This window comes from Lampetra planeri, chromosome 24 (assembly GCF_965212315.1).
Source record: "Lampetra planeri chromosome 24, kcLamPlan1.2.h2, whole genome shotgun sequence".
In the NCBI taxonomy this organism is placed as follows: Eukaryota; Metazoa; Chordata; class Hyperoartia; order Petromyzontiformes; family Petromyzontidae; genus Lampetra; species Lampetra planeri.
In genome coordinates this window covers 8,999,503-9,005,754 of record NC_136130.1, presented here as the reverse complement: position 1 = coordinate 9,005,754, position 6,252 = coordinate 8,999,503, and positions in this window count along the sequence as shown.

The following is a 6,252-nucleotide window of genomic DNA, read 5'->3' as shown; positions in this document are numbered from 1 at the left end:
CTAATGAATCGCAGATACGCTCCTGGCGTTCAGTTTCGGGGGGGGTGGGGGGCATTGCCCCCTCGTGCCCCCACCCCCCATGCAATTGGCCCAAATAAAATTATTCAAAAGGTGCATATAACGATGTGATTTCTTCAAAAGGATAATTTGCATAGGATCTTTTCTTGTGTTTCTAGAAAGAGCGTTGTGCTAAGGTGTCAAATTCCTCACAGACCAATAACACGGTTTTGCATATATCCTGAGACGTGTTTTTGCAAAACAAATCCATCGCATGGGATTTCTTCACAATGTTCCGTGGGATTTCAAATCTTTACGCGGGTCGGCCTCTGCCATGAGCGTCTCGCAAAGCCTGCGGAACGTGATCCTAATGAAATGAAATAAGCAAATAAACCGTGGTTCGTGTCTCGTTCAGAAATACCACCCCTCCTCCCCCCCCCCCCCCACAGCTAATTAATTACTCATTATATACCTCCTCGCTGCACTGATGCACCGGCCCCTGCTCTGGAGAAGGCATTAATGTCGCCAGTGGCTGGAGGAGTTATCTTTGCAGTCCCGCGTCTCTCTTGGGAAATAAAGGCTGTGAGCCAGGGCTGCAGGTAAAGCAGGGCAGTAGTGAGAGATTCCTGCTTGCTCTCACCCCTCGCTTGCTATGCCTGAGCCTGCCTCAATCCGAGTCGAGCTCTCTCTCTCTCTCTCTCTTGGCTGTCACTCACTGCGTCTCTGTTGTTTTTACTCACTCTCTGCACCGCTGTCATGAGGTCATTATCCGAACTCGGTCCATTCTCCCCGTCCGCTCTCCTGACTCGCTCTGGAAATTCTTCCTCGAAATGTTCTCCTTTCAAGTGAAACTACCTTCACAAACGCCCAACTGAGGGTCGCTTCACCACATCCCGCTAATTCACCTCTCCCGTCCACGTCATATGCAATACGCCGTTTTCATTTTTGTAAAATAAAAATGTTCGAGTCATATCTATCGCAAGATTCACATACGTTCTCTTTATTTATTGATCTCGCGTCTCCTGCCAGGACAGCCCTTCTTGGACAGTGGACGTCCGCTTTCCTGCACTTTAATTGTCTGCGTCTGGAGCGCTTTCTTTTCATGCACACTGTGCATAACATCCAGAATATTTCCACTCATAGTCGTCTCGAAGCCCTGCAGCGTCTGAAATGAAACTGTGTCACTGGGAATCACACAGCCCCAGCGCCACCCCCATTCCCTTTCATCCCCTTTTCGATGCAGCCCTCTGAGATCACAGGCCTCCGTCCCACATCCCCCAACGCGTTGTCTATACAATTCACGTTGAACAGAGCGCGTGGGAAATGCGAGACATTTCGCGGCTTATGTCGCTCACAAGATCCCATCCCACTCACCCAACGGCCCCAAAGAGGGACGTTAATCGTCCACGTACGTATGTTGAACTTCTTTCGCGCCGTACGTCAGTCTACGCGAGGCTACAGGAGTGTCCCCGTTGCTCCTTCGCGTCCGGCGCTGAGGCTCTTTGCCCTGTGTCGTGGCTGTCCAGCGCGTAGGCGGTGCAACTGCACCGGGAAGCCCACGGGCAGGAGGGGGAGTGGGTGGCGGGGGGGAACTCCGTGTCAAATACGCGAGGCCACTGCTCCTGCACCACCCCGTGCGTGCGCTGGGTGTGCATCGCAAGTAGAATAGGCAATCGTGCCTGACTCTCTCTCCCTGCCAAGCTGGTGCTCAGTGCTGGCGGGTTGGGGCGGCGGGGGTGGTTATGATGCCGAGCGGCCAACAATACGAGCCATTTCCTTCGAATTCGGCCCAAAACAATAAAAATGCTCAACAATCTCAATACACCAAGAGCCACAATGCACGCGAATAGCAGCACGAAGTCGTCTCGGAAGAGCCACACGCGGAGCCGCGGCTTGCCGACCCCTGGGGCCAGGAAAAGGGGCCAAGCATTACCCCCGCGTGCTGCCACTTTTGAACTTTTAGTTACTGTCCTGCGCTACTTGCGTACACGCTGCGTGTACCAGTGACGTGCGGTGAGGTCAATGGCTGGGGAGGCACTGGCTAGTGTCAGAGCCAGATTCACACACCGTGGGGGGCGTGGCCTCACGGAGGGGGGCGTGGCCTCACGGAGGGGGCGTGGCCTCACCGAGGGGCGTGGCCTCACTGAGGGGGCGTGTCCTCACTGAGAGGGCGTGTTAGACACATCCCCCTCAGTGAGGCAGATGTGATAGCTGCCTCCCCTGGTGCTTTTTCATTGCAGTTTCATGGCGAGACCAGCGAGCCTAAATATCTTTATACACATACGTGAAATAAGTTACCTTGAGTATGGAAGGCGAGGTCATGAAATGAAGGGTTCGACAAATATTACATTGGTGACATACTGAGATAGTAACAGGCACGCGCTTATTGCCCGCGCTCCATCCAGTTACTGAGGGGTTGCGCAATCAGAGGGGAGGCTGAGCTCGTTGCTGCCTCACCTCTCGTCTCTTCCTGTATTTCAGCAGAGCTCCGCAAATTTGGCGATTTTGACTATAAAAATTATTGTAATCGGTCAGAAATGACATTTATAACATAGATCAGTGGAAAAAACTTACAATAATTTTATTTCATTTTTTTTTTTATTTTGTAACAGCTATTTTCATTGGAGTATGACAGGTGATGATCTGCCTCCCCTGCCTCCCCTGACCGCAAGTCCCTGGTGTGTACATTGCGACTATTCTGCCGTCAGCGACGCGAAAGCTATACTCTATACAAGACTCAGCGTTATACGAGCAATTATATGTATTTGTAGTGAAAGGGGTATTATAAACTAGATTTGTTTTGGTACCTATTAAAAGTGGAAAGGGGGGGGGGGGCAGTGAAACAGCGGAGAACATCATTATTTCGGTGACCTGGGTTCGATATCCATCTACGGCTAATATCATGGGAGAGTGATTTATTAACTACCCCCAAGGCCCCCCCCCCTCCCTTTACCCCTCCCCCTTCACCAATCCGCAATGATCAGCATGGCGAATGAAGTTCACACAACGCCCCACGATTAGCACGACACGGTGAGCCCTTCATCCAGCAGTGGATTAAATACACATGTGCAACGGATACCAGTACAATTAAGAGTGCAATTAACTCACGGTTTGGGCAATAATTGGATGGGGGGGGGAAAACTAAGGCAGAAGTTGGGTTCTTAACAGGAAATGCATTGGTTGCCTTGTGCACTGTTGTACTTAAGCGTCTTCTCGGCCATGTCCGCTAGACCTCTTTAGAGAAAAAAAACCCATGATGTCAAATAGGTTCGAGTTAACTACGAGTTATAAATGTTCTCTCAATTGCACCGTTTCCATGGCTGTTAGCAAAACAATATGCGCCATTAATCTTCGACGAAAGAAGCCACATGCAATTGCACATGGGGGTATGTCGGCTCGGGAAGAGTTTGTAATGCTGCATGCAATCTTTGTTAAATACACGCTCCCACAATCGCGTGCCCATTACAAGGTCACGGCTTCTATTCCACCGATCAGTGTACGGGCGCGTGTTATGTGGAACGCACGAATCACAAGCTAGGACACGCATGTTAAACGCACACACAGCACGTACATGGGGGCTGAGACCTGAAAAGAATTCCCCTATAGATTGTCACAAGTGCTGTTAGCGAGCGCCTATTAATACATGACAAAAACACTAATCCCCCGTCTGTCAGGGCGAGTGCCGTTTGCGAGCACCTATAAAGACCGTCTTTGTCTCCCCAGTGGCGATGTTTACAACACACCGCACCAGGCCTCATTTGAGGCTGAATCGACCTAGGGGAGGCCCAGGACCGGTTCAGATAATCGTCGCCGTGGTTTTGGCCGTGAGCGGGAATCGAACCCGGGTCGCTCGTTTCGTAGCGCAGCACGCTAACCACTACGCCACCGCTCCCCACTAGAGGCTGGTCACACACGATAGCCCGTCACGATGCAATGCATCGTCGCTACCTCGTGACCCACCAGAACGAACATTTAAATAATCAAATAAATCACCTTGCCCAATTAATATCGCGCTTGACAAGTGACACCCTTCCCTGGACGCCGTCTCGTTGTCGAAGAGGACCCAGTCGTGTAATTGAAAGATTCCTTCATTATAATTATTTTACAACTCTTATTTTTTTTTTACACAACACATTCAAGCAACCAAGCGTTGCAAAGCAGCTTTCCCCTTAATGTACGCGCACAAAGATCTCCCCCGTATAGCCTTAACAGACTGCCGGGGCAAGTGCTGTTAGCGAGCACCTATGAAGGCCGGCACGGCACACGAGGGGGTTGGTGGCCAACACCACGCCCGGCCGCCTTTGTCTCCCAGGTGGCGATGTTTACACATCGCACCAGGTACTCATTTGAGGTTGAGTCGACCTAGGAGAGGCCCAGGACCGATTCAGATAATCGTCACTGGTGATGGCCCGTGAGCGGGAATCGAACCCGGGTCGCCAGGTTCGTAGTGCAGCGCGCTAACCACTACACCACCGCTACCCACACCACACTGGGCCAGTGTGGAGCGGCCTGACAATTTCAGTTGCACGCCGTTCCGGTGGAATCGTATGACGTACGTGTGCCGAGTGATCACGTGGTGGATGGACTACACGTGTGCCGAGTGATCACGTGGTGAATGGAGCACGTGCAGAAATTATGTTGGCCTCTGCCAATGAGAATTGTGATCAAGCTTCGTGTTTTCTTCTTTTTTTTGCCACCGAAAGAAGCTGCTGATGCATCGACGGACAATTTGTGGGACCCTGTTGGGGAGTTATTGAATTGAAGATGATTATTGAGGCCACCACTTGGGGTATTTCATTAGGGCAAGGGACCACGGAAAGAGGCAACAGTTGTGAAACGATTTGCTCTGCGGCAGAAAAGTCATTTGGAAAGACCATTAGGCCACTGGAGGGACCCGTGGTGTTACGAGGTGATTTCATTTGGGATCCATCCATAAGCACGCTGTTGATAGCATAGGCGGCGGCACTGCTTGTAAGCTGACAGCATTAGAAATACGGGATGATCATATGCAATATTGCTGAAGGTATCGTTTGTAATGTCTCTGCAGAGAGAAACCCCAGCCTTTGTCTGAGCCAGAGTTGCTCAATTTGGATGTTAGCACCGTATCTTAAACCTGTTAAAAGCTCAAGATAGAAATGAGCGTCAATTGAACTTTTAGCACGCACCTCTAATCTCACGGTATTAGAAACCACCTCGCACAAACTCCCTTGCTGAAAGAAAAACACACACATGGGCTAATAGACAAACAAACCCACTATACTCTATGTGGAGTTGCAATACTCGATTATTTCAACCGGCAGCACAATGCACGGGTTAACAAACTGGTCTGAGTTTTTGTGGAGCGCGTCCAGGAGAGTGGACCAGTGTTTGTAACCTATACGTGTACCTTATACGACCCTTTTTAAATCAATCCACTGCTGGATGGAGTCCTCTAACCCCCCCCCCACACACCACGCAGGTCATGGGGCATCAATTCATCACCGCCTATCAATAGTGCGGGTTGGCGACGGCAGGAAGCACAGACGTGGGAGCATAGAAGTATGGTGCAACAATGTATCTTGCTGCACTGTCGTCTGCTGCCAGAATCGTAGCCCCCCCCCTCCCCCGGAAGATGGACTTGCGCTCAATCTGACAGACGTGGTGGTCAATCGTGCTGTCACGTATCAAACTCAACGCTGCTTAAGCTTCAGAGATCTGACGCAACCCGGGCGACCTCTACGCGTAGACTAAACTCACAAGCACCATGAGTCACTTGTAAACAGGGAGGAGAAGGGAAATAATCATTGGAGACCATCGTAGGCATTTTTTTTTTTACAAAATATCAAAAGCACGAACCAAATCGTACATCTATCGGCCGCTGCCGACCTCCATATTTTCGCTATAACTTTTTTTTAACCAGGTAAGGCCCACTGAGCTATGTAGCTCATTTTTTTAGAAGCGACCTGCCTAACACAAATGCTAGCTAAACGAAGTGGTTTATCACGTGGGAATATTTAGCAGCCATATACTCTCAGCGTTTGCTTCTAAATGTGGAGGGAAAAACCGGAGGACCCGGATAAAAATCCACGCAACTACGGGGAGAGCATGCAAACTCCAAATATACAGGTGTCAGGATCGAGATCGAACCTCCAACCTCCTGCACACCAGGCGAGGGAGTTAACATCCTGCCACTGTGACGCATAACGTGGGGACTCCGCTCAACTCCAACGCTGATTTTTTTTTTATCTTCCAAGATATAATACAAAAAAAAAGCTC